Genomic DNA, 15,871 nt, shown 5'->3' with positions numbered 1-15,871 from the left:
GGGCGGCCAGCAGGGTGGGTGAGGGGGTCCCCAGAGCAGTGAGGGGTGCTGGGGCGGAGGGCCGTGCTCAGACGGCTTTTCCTGTCTCCCGGGTCTACCCCAAGCCGGGGTCCCATTCTCTTTTCATTGGTTCCTGGTGTGCAGCTGAAGCAGAGGAGGAAGGCCTGGCCTTGGAGGTCAAGGACCATGAACTCTAGAGGACGGGCTGATTTCATGGCTGAATCCCTGAGCTTGGAGAGACTGTCAGCGTCTTGGCCTGGCTGAGACCTGCAGGTTGGGTGGGGTTTGCCTGGAGGAGGGCGCTGGGCTGTCTTTTCAGCTGGAGTCTGCCCCGCACGGCAGTGTTTTCTGCTCCGCTGAGAAATGGCCTGAGTCCTGGCAGCTCAGAGATGACTCTGTGCCCCTGAAGGGCACTTGGGGTCGGCAGATGGAGGCTTCCTGTAGGACGGGGCCTGCGTGGGGACCCGGGTGCCGCTCCAGCAGGCAGTGCTTGGCCGGTGCTGTTGATTTGTTTTTTAATTTTTTTCCTTTGACTTGTTCAACTTTAACATGTATTTTGCTGACTTAATTTATCCTGTCACGTGGAATGCTCGGTTCCATCCCCAGCTGTGCCCAGAGCAGTTAAATAAATGTTGGAGGAACCTGCTGGAACTTGTGCTGAGACAGGAAAGCCACCAAAGCTGATGTGAAGAGGACATTTGGAACTGTCAGCTGTGTGTTCTTTCCTTAGCCTCTTGCTATTGATTCCAGCAATGCCCCAAAGACGCCTTTCATTGAAGGCCAGCTTTGAGCACAGCGTTTGTATTCCATCCAGTCCTCAGAATGTTCCGGAGGGGAGGGTCGTGTGCTCAGTTTGCAGGTGAATGAGCCAACGCTCGCGGAGGAGACGGGACCTGCCGGGACTGGGCCTCTGAGGGGGCAGTGGCCCGGAGCGTCCCTGCTTCGCACTCTCTGCCCGGGTCGTGGTTCTGCTCTCTAAGACACGTGAGCTGGAGGAAGCGCATTCACTTCCCTTCCTCCGCCTCTCCCATCTACACAGATGAAGGTTATAAAGAAAAAATGAAGAATTTCTGCTCAGCAGAAGATGCCATTGAGGAGTAGCTGGGCTGCAGACGGGCGTGTTACAGTGCAGGCGGCTGACAGAGCATGCACTCAGAACGTACAAAGAACCCCTACAAGCCAGCGACAAAACCCAGACCACCTGATGCAAATGTGGGCAAAAGGCAGGAATGGAGGCTTTACATGTGGAAATGTGCACATGGCCACTGAGCATCTGAGAAGGTGCTCGACAGGGGAGTGACAGCGACGTCCTTGCACACTGACCTGAAGGGCCAACATCCAGAGTAAACGCTGGTGCGTAAATCAGTACAGTCGTGTCCCCCGCCCCCCCATCCCTGCCCTGGTGACTGCAGTTCAGTGTGAGCTGTGACCAGTGTGTTACTGGTTAACAGTCCCAAAGAGTGTAGTCAAAACAGCAGGGCCTTGGAGAGCAAACTGCGCGAGGACCCTGGCTGGCTCTTCCTAAGTGTGGGTGGGGCTTCCTGCTCAGAACTGCACCCCATTTTAACACTAATCCTTACAGCCCCTCTACACGGTCAGTATTGTTGGTAATATTTTTTCTTCTTTAAGCCTCTTTGTGTTATGCACTGAAGTTTGCCCCCCTCTCGCCCCCCATGCATGTGTAATGTCTGCGTCTGGTTTTGGTATTAAGGTAACACTGGCCTCATAGGATGAGTTGGGAGTTGTTCCCTCTGCTTCTGCCCTCTGAGAGAAATGACAGAGAATTGGCACCACTTCTTTCTTAGATGTTTGGTAGAATTCACCAGGAACCCATCTGGGTTTGGTGCTTTCTGTTTTGGAAGGTTATCAGTTATCGTTTTCAGTGTCTTTGAAAGATATAGCCGTAACGAGATTGTCAGTTTCTTCTTGTGTGAATTTTGGCATATTGAGTCTCTCAAGGAATTAGTCCATTTCATTTCATCTGGGTTATCAACTTATTTGGCATAGAGTTGTTTTATTAGTCTTTTATCATCCTTTTAATGTCCGTGGTATCTGTAATTAAGTTCTCTTTGTCATTTCTGATCTTAGTAATTTTTGTCCTCTTTCTGTTTTTCTTAGTTAGCTTGGATAGAGGCTTATCAACTTTATTGATCTTTTCAAAGTGCCAACTTTTTTTTTTATTAATTTATTTATTGGCTGTGTTGGGTGTTTGTTGCTGCACCGGCTTTCTCTAGTTGCAGAGAGCGGGGGCTGCTCTTTGTTGTGGTGCATGGGCTTCTCTTTGCCATGGCTTCTCTTGGAGAATGGGCTTCAGGTGCATGGGCTTCAGTAGTTGTAGCACGCAGGCTCGGTAGTTGTGGCTCGTGGGCTCTAGAGAGCAGGCTCAGTAGTGTGGCACACAGGCTTAGTTGCTCCAAGGCATATGGGATCCTTCTGGACCAGGGTTCAAACCCACGTCCCCTGCATTGGCCGACGGATTCTCAACCACTGCGCCACCAGGGAACTCCCAAAGTGCCAACTTTTGGTTTCATTATTTTTCTCTCATTTCTCTGCTTTTAAATTCATTAATTTATGCTCTAATTTTTATTTATTTCTATCCTCTTGCTTACTTTGTATTTAGTTTTCTCTTCTTTTTCTGTTTTCCTGTGGTGGAGCCTCAGTTGGTTGATGGTGGATCTTCCTTGTATTCTAAAATATGCTTTCACTGTACTCCACAAATTCTGATGAGTTGTGTTTTCATTTTCATTTAGTTCAAAATATATTTGTTTCCCTTGAGATTTCTTCTTTGACCCATGTGTTATTTAGAAGTGGGTTGTTTAATATCCATGTATTTTGGGATTTTCCAGCTATCTTTCTGTTACTGATTTCTAGTTTATTCCATTGTGGGCTGAGGGTAGAAAGTGTAAGATTTCTTTTATTTTCAATTTGCTAAGGTGTTTCTTAGACCAGCGGGTGATCTGTCTTGGTGAACGTTCCAAGCAAGTTTGAGAATAAAGTATCTTCTACTGTTGTTGGATGAAGTAATCTGTAGATGTCCATTCTGCTGATCGACCGCGTTGTCTTCAGCTATGTTCTTACTAATTTTCTGCTGGTTAGATCCATCCATGTCTGAAAGGGGAGTGTTGACATCTCCAGCTGTAATAATGGATTCATCTGTTTCTCCAGGCAGCTCTACCGGTATTTGCTCACGCATTTGGTGCTCTGTTGTTTGGTGCATACACATGAAAGGTTGTTGTGTCTTCTTAGAGAACTGACCTCTTTATCATTATGTAATGCCTCTCTCTCTCTATTTATATATATATATATTTATATATTTAATATGTTTGTGCATACAATTTTAAATAATTACTGGTAGCAAATATATATGCAATATATACTTTATGTGTATATATATATATTTACATATACACATATGTAAATATAATTTTCTTTTTTTCCAGTCTGTGGTTTGTGTGGTAGGTAGGCAACTTCCAAGATGGCCTCCAGAGGTCTCTGCCTCCTGGTTTCATGCTGTTTTTCAGTTCCCTTCCCTTGAGGACTTTGTTACTCTAATGAGTAGAACATGGCAGAAGTGATGATGTGATTACTCCAAGAACAGGTTAGTTATGTAGAGACTGGTTTCTCATTTGGACTCTTTCTTTATATCTCTTTTTCCTTCTGTCTATCTCATCATCTTCTATGAAGTAAGACAGCTTTCATATTGTCAGGACACTCAGGCACCATACAGAGAGATCCACTTGGCAAGGAAGTGCATTATCCACTGAGGAGCTGACGTGGTCACAAGCAGTGAGTGAGCCTGGACGTGGATCTTTCAGCTGATGGCAGCTGCAGAAACACTTTGACTGAATTCAGAGTGTTGCAGCTAAGCTGTTCCCAGATGGCAGACCCTCAGTAACTTTGTGAGATAACATATGTGTTTGTTTTAAGCTACTAAACTTGGGGATAATTTGTTATGCATTGATAGATAACTAGAACAGATTTTGGTACCTGGAAGTGGCTGCTTCCATAACAAAACACTAAAATGTGGGAGTGGCTTTAGAACCAGACACTGAGCTTCATGAGGTATTTGTGAAAGTCTAGAGTACCTCAAGGAAGCTGTTTATAGAAGCCCCATGGTCTTTGATAAGGGCTTACAGGAAAGTGAGGTGAATTTTATTGGAAACTGGGTAGCAGGGGACACTCGTTTTGTAGTGGCAGAAAGTCTGTTGATGCTACTGCCTGCATTAATGAGGAAAGTAGGAGTTACGATTAATGAATTGAGAAGTCTAGCTAAGGAGATTTCCAAGCAAAGTGTTGGAGATGCCACCTGTTTTCTTTGTGCTCCTTATAGTAAAATGCAAGAGGATGTAGATAAACTAAATACTATTAAACAAAAAGGAGCCAGGAATTTGTAGTTTTGAAAATTCTCAGCTTCTCCAGATGACAAGTGGGGCTTGAATTAAGAGATGACCTCTAAGAAAAGCTCAAATCCAAGGCACTGCTAGGAAAATGGGGTACAGAAATCAAGCCAAGGGTGTGACCTTGAAGTCCTCTGTTAAGACCTTAGAAAGACTAACGTGGTGCCTCAGTCAAAAAACTGTTTCAAAAGAGAATAAGGCTATGTCTTGAGGATCCTCTTACTCACACAGTAGCACCTCAGTGTAGCATAAGGACATAGTCTCTCAGCAGGATGCCAAAGTGTAGAAGGAATTGCCTCAAGGAGCCCCAAGATTTGCAGGGGACCTTCCAGGTTCTTAAAAGAGTTAAATGTGCAGAAGCACCACCAGCTAGCTGTGGGGAGGACAGTGATAAATCAGAGTCAGGCGAGGCCTTCTGGTCCCCAGAATTACATATATTGGCAGAAGTCAGGGTGAGAAAGCTATTTAACTAAAAACATTTTACACCTTTCATGTAACAGGAGAGATGGCTCAAATAGCAGAACCAAGAGTCCAGAGGGCAGAGCAAGGAGCCACAGAGAATTATTCCAGGCCATCCAGACATAGTTAAGGAACTTCCAGAATTTCCCAGCTGGATTTCAAACTTGCTGTGGTCCAGGGACACCTTTGTGCTTCCCATTTCCTTCCTTTCTGAACAGAAATGTCTATAGACGTTATCTCACACCTGTCCCGCCATTGCATGCTTGGTGTGTGGGGATGCACGTAACTTGTCTCTTTAGTTCTGCAAGTCTGCAAATGGAGGAAAACTACCCAATGAGCCATAATGAAACAGCTACCCCTGAGGAGCCTCATCCACACTTGGGCCTGATATAGATGATAAGATTCTAGACTTTGAGCTGATGCAGTAATGGGATGAGATTCGTGGGAACCCTGGGATGGAATGAGGAGTATATTATTCATGTGGGATAGAAATGAATCAAATGAAAAGAATACAAAAAATATGGGATGTATTTCTGAAATTAGAGTATAAACAACTGGCTTCCATCTTGGTGTTTTCTTCTCGCCATCTCTCTCTCTCTCCCCCTCTCTGTCTTTCTCTCTGTGTCTCTCTGTGTCTCTGTCTCTTGTTGCTTATTCTGGAGGAAGTCGACTGCAATGTCATTGGTCAGTGGTGTGGAAAAGATGCATAAATGAGCTCGGAAGTAGAACTTTTGAGTCCTGTCTTTGGACACAGGAGTGCTCGTAGGAGTGGATACTCCCTCAGTTGAGCCTTTAGACGACCATGGCCCAGAATGACATTTGATTTCTGCCTCAAGAGAAAGCCACCCTGCTAATAAGCTACCTTCACATTCCTACCCACAGAAACTGTAAGATGATAAATGTTTTGCTGTTTTGTTTGTTTTAGATTTTTTAGCCTCTAACTTTTGGGTAATTTATTAATCAGTAATAGATAACTAATAGAGCTATTCTACTTCCTTTGCCTTTCCATTTAAATTTTAGAATTAGCTCATAAATATGTACCCAAAAAAAACCTGTGGGGATTTTGATTGGTTTTGCATTGATTGAATCTATAGATCAAATTTGGGTGAATTGATATCTTATATCTTTTTTTTTTAAATATATTATTTTTTGGGGGGGGTACACCAAGTTCAATCATCTGTTTTTATACACATATCCCCGTATTCCCTCCCTCCCTCAACTCCCCCCCCCACCCTCCCTCGAGTCCCCCCCCTCCTCCCCCTCCCAGTCCTCTAAGGCATCTTCCATCCTCGAGTTGAACACCCTTTATTATACAACAACTTCCCACTGGCTATCTATTTTACAGTTGGTAGTATATATATATATATATGTGCTACTCTCAAATTTGGGTGAATTGATATCTTATATCTTAACAGTATAGAATATTCCAATTCATGACCAAAAGTTATCTCTCCATTTATTTAGGCTTTCTTTAATTTTAAAATTAGTGTTTATAATTTTGCGCAAATATATCTTGTGCTTATTTTGTTAGATACATACTGAAGCATTTCATTTCTTTGGTGCTATTGTAAATGGTACTTTTAAAATTTCAATTCCAATTGTTTATTGCTAGTATGTATAAATATTACTGCTAGTATATAAATATTTTGTATGCCTACTTCATATCCTGAAATTTTGCAAAGCTTATTTATTGTTTTAAGAGATCTTTTATAGATTCTTTGAAATTTTCTGTATAAACAATCATGAAGTCTTCTCAACTGGCATTATGTATTAAAATTAAACATGTGACTCAGCAATTTTAGTTTACTTGGTACATTTGCAATGTAAGTCAGTACTTACAGCCATCAAAAGATATACAAAAGGTTGCTCATAGCAGCTTGAGTTATAATAGCCCCCAAAGTGAAACAACTCAAATGGCTATCAACAGTGGAGAGGAAAAATAAGTTTTGTGTATCTATGTAATAGAATACTAGACAGCAGTGGAAAAGAATGAACTACTGCTATATGCAACATGGATGACTTTCATGGGTGCTGTGCTGAGACAAGCCAGACAAAAGAGTATACATTATGTAATCCCATTTTTATAATGTTCAAAAGCAGACAAAAGCCGTGTATGTTATAGAGATCAGAATAGTTGTCACCCTGGGAGCAGGGTATTAATTGGAATGGAACACAAGCAGGCCTTCTTTGGTTCTGAAAATGTTTTCAATCTTGACATGGATGGTAGTTTCATAGGGATTTTCATGAGAGTCATTGAGCTGCACACTTCGTATTTGTGTGTTATGGATAGGGATGGATGAGATTGGAGGACCTCATATGGAGATAATGACCTTGGAGGTCACCAAGGGAAGGCAAATAGACTACAAGAGATGAGGGACAAGAACAGCCCCCCAGAGGGCACCAGCCTGAATGGGAGAGGCCCACTGAAAGTGTCTGGGTAGGATGGTCAGAGTTGTTTGGAAAGAACAAGGATTGCCGAAAGTCCCAGACATTAGAGGAGGAGGAATTGTCAAACAAGAAAGGGCTAACAGTATTGAAATTCACTGACAAGGACTAGAAAGTGTCCACTGGACTTGGTGGCATTAGTGTGAGCAGTTAGTTGTAGTGATAGTTGCAGAGACCTGATTGCAAAGGGCTGAAGTAAGCACAAGTAGAGACAGTGAGGGTGGAATATGATTTTCATAAACTTTCATGAGGCATGAGTGAGAGATAAACAGGTTAAGAGATGTCTGAGCTAAGGGGAAGGATGAGGGATATTTGCATATGTTTGAAGGCTAAAGAAAATGAATTAGGAAGGAGAAAGGTCAAGTTAAATGACAGAGAGGATGCTTGTTTGTGGAGAGCTCTGGGGGAGCCTGGAGGAAGGGACATGGTGGGCTTCCAAACTCAGTGTCGTGTTCAGCCTTAAGTGTGATGGAGACAGTTCATCTTGTGAAGCTGGAAGGAAGTAGGTAAAGATGGGAGTGCCACAGAGACAGGAAGATATTTCTGCCTGATTGCCCCGTTTTTTACTGAAGTTCATGATGAGCTAGCCCGCTGATGTTGAGGCAGTTTGGGTGACTCTGTTAAGATCAATATATAGTCAGCAGCCACTAGATGCCGTTAGCCGGGGCTACAGAGACAATTGAGATGTGATCTCTGTCCTTGAGGTGCGTGCGTTTGTGCACACGACACACAGTTGCCATTATTGTAACATGGTAATGCATTGATAAAAGTATCCACAGTGGAGGAAGGGCATTCAAGAAGAGTACATGGATCTGTCCTGGAGTTCACACCTGGTCTGTGCTGGAGGAGAGCAGAAGGGAACATGATGGAGGCGCAGCTGGCAAGCTATGAAGGAGGCTCACTCTGGGCAGGATTGTAGACTTGTTACAAGAGAAACACTGGCTTTCTTGGACAAGGCAGGGACCAGGATTGACCAGAGAGAGTGCCAACATTGCCAGGCTTCTCTTGGTTTGATCTTATAAGCCTCACCATAAGGGTTATCCTCCCTGAGCCTAAGCAGAGGCACAGTTAGAAGTCTTCTTTAGGGGCTTTGATAAACTCCTTGGTCAGAGGCTGGGCAGTGGTGAGTTGCAGAGAAGCCTTGTGGGCAGTGGGGGCTCAGAACAGACCAAGTGGATGTCAAAGGCCAGAAATGTCAGGGCTTCTGCCTGGTGTCCATTCATCACCCATACTGGTGTGCTCTTGAGTGCCCGAGTGTTCCAGTTAAGAAGGGCACATTCCTTCTCTTTGTTCTAATTTCTCATGTTGCTGTGGTTATTTGTACAACTGGTTTCTACATAGGAATTTTAGAATCTTTCGTCCAGCACTATAAAAAATGTTAGAATTGAGATAGCACTGAGTGTGTTGGATGTGTTGCATAATAAGAATTTTTATAATTTTAAAACTTCCCATCCATGAACATGGTATATCTCTGCATTTATTCAGTTCTCCTTTTATGTCTTTCAGTAACATTTAAAACTTCATTTCTAAAAATATTGTACATTATTTATTATATTTATTCATATATACTGAAGAGTTTATATTTTACTTTTTAAACATTTAATAATACATTCTAAAATAGCATAAGAATAGACAAATAGCCCAATGGGGCAGAATAAGACTCTAGAAACAGATGCACATATACAGAGACACTTGGTTTATGATAAAGACACTACACAGAAGTGGGGGGAAAAACATTTTAAAAAGTGGTCAGTAGGATACCCATATGGAAAAATGAAGCAATTCCTACATCAAAAAAGCCATGGAAAATTAGTTCCATGTGAACTATAGGTTCTAACATAAAAGACAAAGCAGAAAAATCTACAAGATAACATAAATGAAATATTTTGGATCTAGCATAGGCGATGTTTCTTTAAACATGCCACAGAATGAAGTAGCCATGAAGGAAGTTACTGATAACTAGCATTATTAAGTTTAAGAACGTCTGTCAATAGAAAGAAATTTTAAAGGTAAGTACAAGTGTAAATATGGAAGCCACAAAGTGAGAGAAGATATTTGCAAATCATATAGCTGACAAAGGGCTCATATCAAAAATAACAATTAAGAATTTCTATGATCACTGTGAAAAAGAAAAAGTTGGCAAAACATATATACTTCCCCAAAAAAGAACATTCAACTTGCTGCTAAATATACGAAAATATGGTTAAGCTCATTAGCCATTAGAGAAGGGGGAAAATAACTTTGTGCCTCAATTAAATGAAATGTTACTCCTTAAAAAGAATTGCAACTTTTCTCATTGGTAGGCTTGTATTACAAAAAACTATTCAATTGTTATTATACTTTGAATTTTGTAAAAAAAATTGTGGAAATTTGTTTTCTCTCGTTATATAGAAGTAAATGTGAAATATACTTAGGCCACAAATGCCTTATATCTTTGTTTTATTTTTTATTTTTATAATTTTTATTGGAGTATAGTTGATTTACAATATTGTGCTAGTTTCAGGTGTACAGCACAGTGAATCAGTTATACATATACATATACATATAGCCACTCTTTTTTAGATTCTTTTCCTGTATAGGTCATAACAGAGTATGGAGTAGAGTTCTCTGTGCTCTACAGTAGATCCTTATTAGTTATCTATTTTATGTATGGTAGTGTGTATATGTTAATCCCAAGCTCCCAATTTAATCCTCCCTGCTTTCCTCCCTGGTAACCAAAAGTTTATTTTCTACATTTGTAAGTCTATTTCTGTTTTGTAAATAAGTTCTAAAATATTTATTTAAAAAAAAGAAATAAAAATGGAAGTCAGAATGATATATGACTACATACACACAAGAATGGCTACAGTTGATAAAACAGACGATATGGCTTGTCCATGATGGTGCGTGGCAATGGGACATCTCATGCACTGTTTGTGGGGACAAAAATTGTTATTCCATTTTGGTAAAACTGTTTAGAATTAACCAAAAACGATAAACATTCAGCTCCTAAGAATGCCAACAGGAATTCATACACAGTAAAAGATATGTAAAAAAATTTCATAGGAGCATTATTTTAAAAGCTAATAACTGGAAAAAATCCATCGATGGTAGGATGGATGAATTATAATATCTTCATATAATGGAATCTTATGTAGTAATGAAAATTTAAAACTGCTGTTATATGCAAACACATGGGTTAATCTCACAAAGATAATGTTAGCCAAAAAAAAAAAAAAAAAAAAAAAAGTCACAGAAGAAGATAAACTGTATGAGTCTACTCACTGGAAATTCACAGCAGACAAAACTAGTCTGTGTGTTAGAATTAAGATACAAGTTAAGGCAATGTCTAGAATGAGGGGAGAAGATATTGTGGGAATTGGGTGAATTTCTCATTCTTGACCTGGGTGGTCATAAGCTCCCTGAATGGATATGATTTGAGTATTTTTTTCTGTAGATATATAAAAATTGTGTGTGTGTTTATACTTCATGTCTTCCATCCTGAGCCTAGAAAGGTGGATGCTGTGCCTGGGGGTGTGGGTCCTCATCTCTAATGATGATGTCATCCATGCCCTTGGTGTGATGCAGCAGGAGCCCAAGGAAACAGCTGTCCCAAGTGGAACCACCACATTCACATCAGACCACTGACCTGGCTCCCCCCTGAGAGGCACTATTTGTCAGGCCTGAGCCACTCAAGCCAAATCTATTCCCACTGACGCCAAACTCACTGTGGGGAACGCCTTAGCCATCATCACTTTAAACAGATCTCTTTGGTGATGGAGTTGAAGGTGGGCTGAAAAGAGGCAAAGTGGAGGCAGGGGGCCCTTGGTTGATGATCATGTCCGGCCAACAGGAGATGGCAAAGCCCTGCATCTGGGTAGGGTCAGTGGATGGAGATACATTGCATGTAATCATTTTTCTCTTCCAAGTTTGATCAATGCACATATGCCCGACTTCTTTGCTACTAAAACCCATGAAATGACCCAGAGAACCATGATACATAAGAGTTACAAGAACCACCCCTGCCTCCTGCTCTGTTCACTCAGTCTTCACATGACTTGAGTCACTGCTCCTTCTTTGAACACAGAGTTCTAGGTGCAGAACATCCTTGTTCATCTCTGCATTTCACACTTAGTGAATGTCTGGTTCAGAAATGCCTTCAGGCATTGTTGATTGAATAAATAGATGAGTGAGTCCTCAACACATCCCAGTCCACTGGGAAGTGGAAGAGGGCTGGGGGGCTCCTCATGGTCCACTGTCTCTCTGAGCTCTCCATCCAGCCCTCAGGACACTCTGTCTCTCTGGCCTCCCTCCTTCACGTGGCTATGTGCTTCTGGCCCAGTCTCCACAGGGCATCCTTCACGTCCTTGTTTCTCAGACTGTAGATGAGGGGGTTGAGCATTGGGATGACCAGGGTGTAGAAGACAGAGACCACCTTGCCCTGCTGCATGGACTCCACTGCTCCCGGCTGGGCATACATGACAAAAAGGGTCCCATAAAAGAGGGACACGGCTGTCACGTGGGAGCCACAGGTGGAGAAGAGCTTGTGTCTCCCTGCTCCTGAGCGCATCCTCAGGATGGTCACTGAGATGTAGCCATAGGAGGTGAGGACCACAAGTGTGGTGGTGACAATGATGAGGCCACAGATGCCAAACAAGAGCAGCTCATTGAGGTCTGTGTCACCACAGGCAAGCTGGAGTGGGGGGGGGGGGGCACATCACAGAAGTGGTCGATGTTGTTGGAGCTGCAAAACGGGAGGCTGAATGTGAAGCTGGTCTGCACGATGGAGTTGAAGCAGCCTGCACAGTAGGAGCCTAGCACCAGGTGGGCACAGGCCAAGGGGCACATTGTGATGGGGTAGTGCAGGGGGCTGCAGATGGCCTTGAAGTGGTCATAGGCCATCACGGCCAAGAGAAGAGTTTCAGTGGTAGCCAGCATGGAGAAGAAGAAGAACTGGGTGGCACATCCTGCAAAGGTGATGATCTTGGAAGAGGATATGAAGTTGGCCAGGGCCTTGGGGTAGATGGCAGATGAGTAGCACAAGTCCAGGAAGGAGAGGTTCTTGAGGAAGAGGTACATTGGGGAGTGCAGACGGGCATCCAGGGTGATGACCACGATCATGGTGAGGTTCCCCAGGACGGCCACCACATACAGGGCCAGGAACAGAGCAAAGAGCCAGGCCTGGGTCTCCAGACCACCAGCAAATCCCTCCAGCACAAACGCTTGCAAAGACATCACTGAGCAGTTTCCATTTCTGTGGGGTGACATGGTCTTGACCATTTGATGCCTCACTGCCCACTGACCAAGAGACCACCAGCTGTCCAGTTCTTCCAGATGAGCTCAGACTGATCTGAAAGGGCAACATTGCCTGTGATCCACATAAATGTGCATGGAAGACTGTGGAAGACTCTGAGTTGTTACTACAGGGGTGGGGTGCGTGCCAGGAGGGTTGCAGAGCTGAGAACCTCCAGTCTAAGAATAGTGTTGCAGCCCCTGTCTCCTCCTTTGAAAGAAATGCTCTCCTCCCCTCAAGGATGCACCTGAATTTTGCTATTTCCACTCTTTGCTCAGGTCTCTAATCCTGCACTTTCTGTGCCTTATAAACTCAATTTCAGAAATCTTTATTGAGGACTTCCTGCTCACCAGAACTTGACCCAGTGGTGGTTCCATCTCCAGGCCAGGCTGAAATGAGAGCAAAGACCAGCCATGTGGGTGTTTTCTGTCTGTCTCCCCTGCAGACCCTGAGCCCCATCTCAGCATCACTGTCTCTGAGCCTGGACCAAGTGGCATTCCATCAGCAGAGCTCTATCTGTAACCTTGAGGTTTTCATGGGGCTTCCTGCCAACGTGAAGGTGTTTGCCAAATTATCGGAGGGGAACAGCCCAGCTCCATGGTCTAAGAAGCAGTAGGACGGGGCTGTGACTGTTTCAGGAGATGGGCATTTCCTCCCCATCATTGTCGTTGCTGACCCACACCCCATGCTCTGCAAATCCCTTCAGGGCTGAGTCCTTTAGGCAGCACAGTCCTTTCCCATTTGAAACTGGAGACAGCTGGGCTTCTGTCTTGTTCCATCTGGAATTCTCTGAGGTCTTTCTGCTCCCTGCCTTTGTCACAGCACAGACAATTCAGGCGGTCAGAGCAGGGCTGTGCACCAGATATAAGCTGGTAACCAGCTTGATTCATGGAGCTGCTGTGCTGACAGGAGCATGGGTGGAGGGATCTGCTCTGTATCCTGATGGTAGTAGCTTGAGGGATCTCTGCTGCCCACCCCCAGGGCTCATTCACAGGTAGTGGCGGCAGGTGGCTAGTGTGGTCCACCTGTTCACTACCACATTCCAAGAAGCAGCTTTTTCTATGGTGAACTCAAAGGTTCTGAGTTTAGGGTTTTGTGCTCAATATTACTTGACCATTTCTCTTGGCAAACCCTTAACATGTTCTCCTTGTGGTAAGCTGAAAATAAATAGAAATGTCCACCTCCAAACCCATGTTCTTTGTTTCCTTTTCGAACAACAAACAAGCAGGAATCTCCAGCCCGCTGAGGTTACCCAGGGTCATCCATGGGCATCAATGAAATGTACAGGCCTTTAATGTAAGGAAGGTGCTCAAGGGGATGGAGGCACTTCCTCTGCAGTGGAGCACAGCCTGTCCTAACGTTCAGGCTAACCCTCCTTACTGAAAGTGTGGTCCAGGGACCAGGAGCATCACTGCCACCTGGGACCTGGTTAGACATGCAGAGACTCCAGCCAAACCCACCTTCTAAATCAGAACCTGCTATTAAATGAGTTGCCCAGAGGACTCATTCACCCGCTAAATTTAAGAGGCATTGCTTTCAACAGCCTTGAAGCTGAGGTCAGTGGTGGTGAGGCAGGAGAGTGGATATCACTCCAGCTACTGAGAACAAGCAGTGAGTGTATTCTGTATACACAGCCCTGCTGTCTTCATTACACACATGGTCTCCTTCAACTCGTGCAGCCCTGATGGGTGGCTGCCTTGACCTTACCTTTTCCAGGTGAGGGCAATCACTCACCCACAGCCACGCAGCCAGGATCTGCTCTCCCAGGGTCTCCTAAGCTCTTGATCCAGGTCTGTGCTGATGAAAATCAGTGGACACTGAGGGCTCCTTCCTCTCCCACCTCTGGCTTCCTATGCAGTGAAGCAAGGATGGGAGGAGGCCAAAGAGAGCACTTGGGGTCTCACTGAGAGGCTGGCTTGGTGTCCCAGGTTCTGGCTGCAGGAGGTTCCTGGGACTTGGTGCAAGCAGAGAAGACGATGAACTCAGCTCACCTGTCCCTCCACATCTTGTCCCACCATCTGTTAGGCATGTCATGGTGCCTGCACCTTGGGGCCACTCTGCTGGGGAGGGTTCTCTCTGCCTGATCCAGCTGGGACTTGAGGCCACAAATGGCCAATTAGGTGAGACTTGGGCTTCTGAGTGCACTGGGAATCCCAACTCCCTGGGCCCCAGGGAGCTGCATTCCTGTGGCGAATCTTCCCCTGACCCATCTCCACCCAAAACAGGGGAGGCAGGAAACCTAAAGTATATCAGGAAGCACTAGAGGACAAACAGGAGAGAAATACAGACAAGTTAGAGGAACCCAGGGCCCCTTCTTGGAAAGGTCTCCCCAGGCAGCAGGTGTGGCCTCCTGGCCCACAGCCCTTCCTCCTCCTCTGCCCCATCCTTGCAGGTTGATGGGAGAAAGAGTGACATGCAGGAAACATTTCCCTGGGGCAGCAGCAGAGCTCTTTCTGTGCTTCAAGTGGTCATACACTCAATCCAGATAGAGTAAATATATCTGTTTAAAAAATATTTTAATCTTGGATAGAAATAAAAAACCAAAGTACAAATATGTTTAATATAAAAAGAGAGTATGTAAATAAAAACCTGAAAAGGTTGTATTACAAGCATTCTAAGAAAAAGAAGTCTGGTGTGGCTCAGTAATTATTAGACAAAGTAGAGTTCAGGGAAAAACGTTTACTTATAGAGTGGCATTTCATAAAGAAACTATTGAATTCAACTGGATAATGTGAAAATTTTAAATATGTATACAACTAATAGAAATTTTAAATATATAAAGTAAAAACTGATGGAATTAAAAACAAATACATACATCCAAATCATAGTTGACATTTTATATACCTCTCTCAGTAACTGATAAAACAAGCAGGTATAAGTTATAGTTGTGTGTTAGAATTAATTTAAAATATCAACCATATGGACCTACTTGACATAGGTAGAACACTACACTCAGCAACTGCAGAGTAAAAATCCCCCTTGGAGCACATGGAAGATCAAGCTAGCTTTCTCATCACAAACCTGCCCCTCATCCCCATTTATTCCATCAACAAGTAGGGGCAGAGGTGAGCTGGAGGTAGGTCCAGTGTCATCCCATGTCTCTCATCCTCACTTGTTTTTACCAATCAAGTAGGGGCGGAGATGAGCTGGAGGTGATTCCAGCATCATCCCAAATCTGTTGCCAGTTCCTCACCACCAGTACCTTTATTGGATTCCCTCTCTGCCTGATGTGCCATCCTGGATGTAACAGGTGGTCTCCCTGTATGCTTCCCAAGCTAAACATTGGAGTGGGGGCACC

At 43.9% G+C, this 15,871-nt stretch overlaps 1 pseudogene; it reads right to left on the bottom strand.

The window, feature by feature from the left end:
• Positions 1 to 11,595: 11,595 nt before the first annotated feature.
• LOC130859105 (olfactory receptor 12-like) lies at positions 11,596 to 12,548 on the bottom strand (annotated as a pseudogene).
• Between the last annotated feature and the right edge of the window lie 3,323 nt (positions 12,549 to 15,871).

This window comes from Hippopotamus amphibius, chromosome 8 (assembly GCF_030028045.1).
Source record: "Hippopotamus amphibius kiboko isolate mHipAmp2 chromosome 8, mHipAmp2.hap2, whole genome shotgun sequence".
In the NCBI taxonomy this organism is placed as follows: domain Eukaryota; kingdom Metazoa; phylum Chordata; class Mammalia; order Artiodactyla; family Hippopotamidae; genus Hippopotamus; species Hippopotamus amphibius.
Note: the sequence above shows the minus strand (reverse complement) of the source record. Positions and strands in the feature narration are given on the sequence as shown.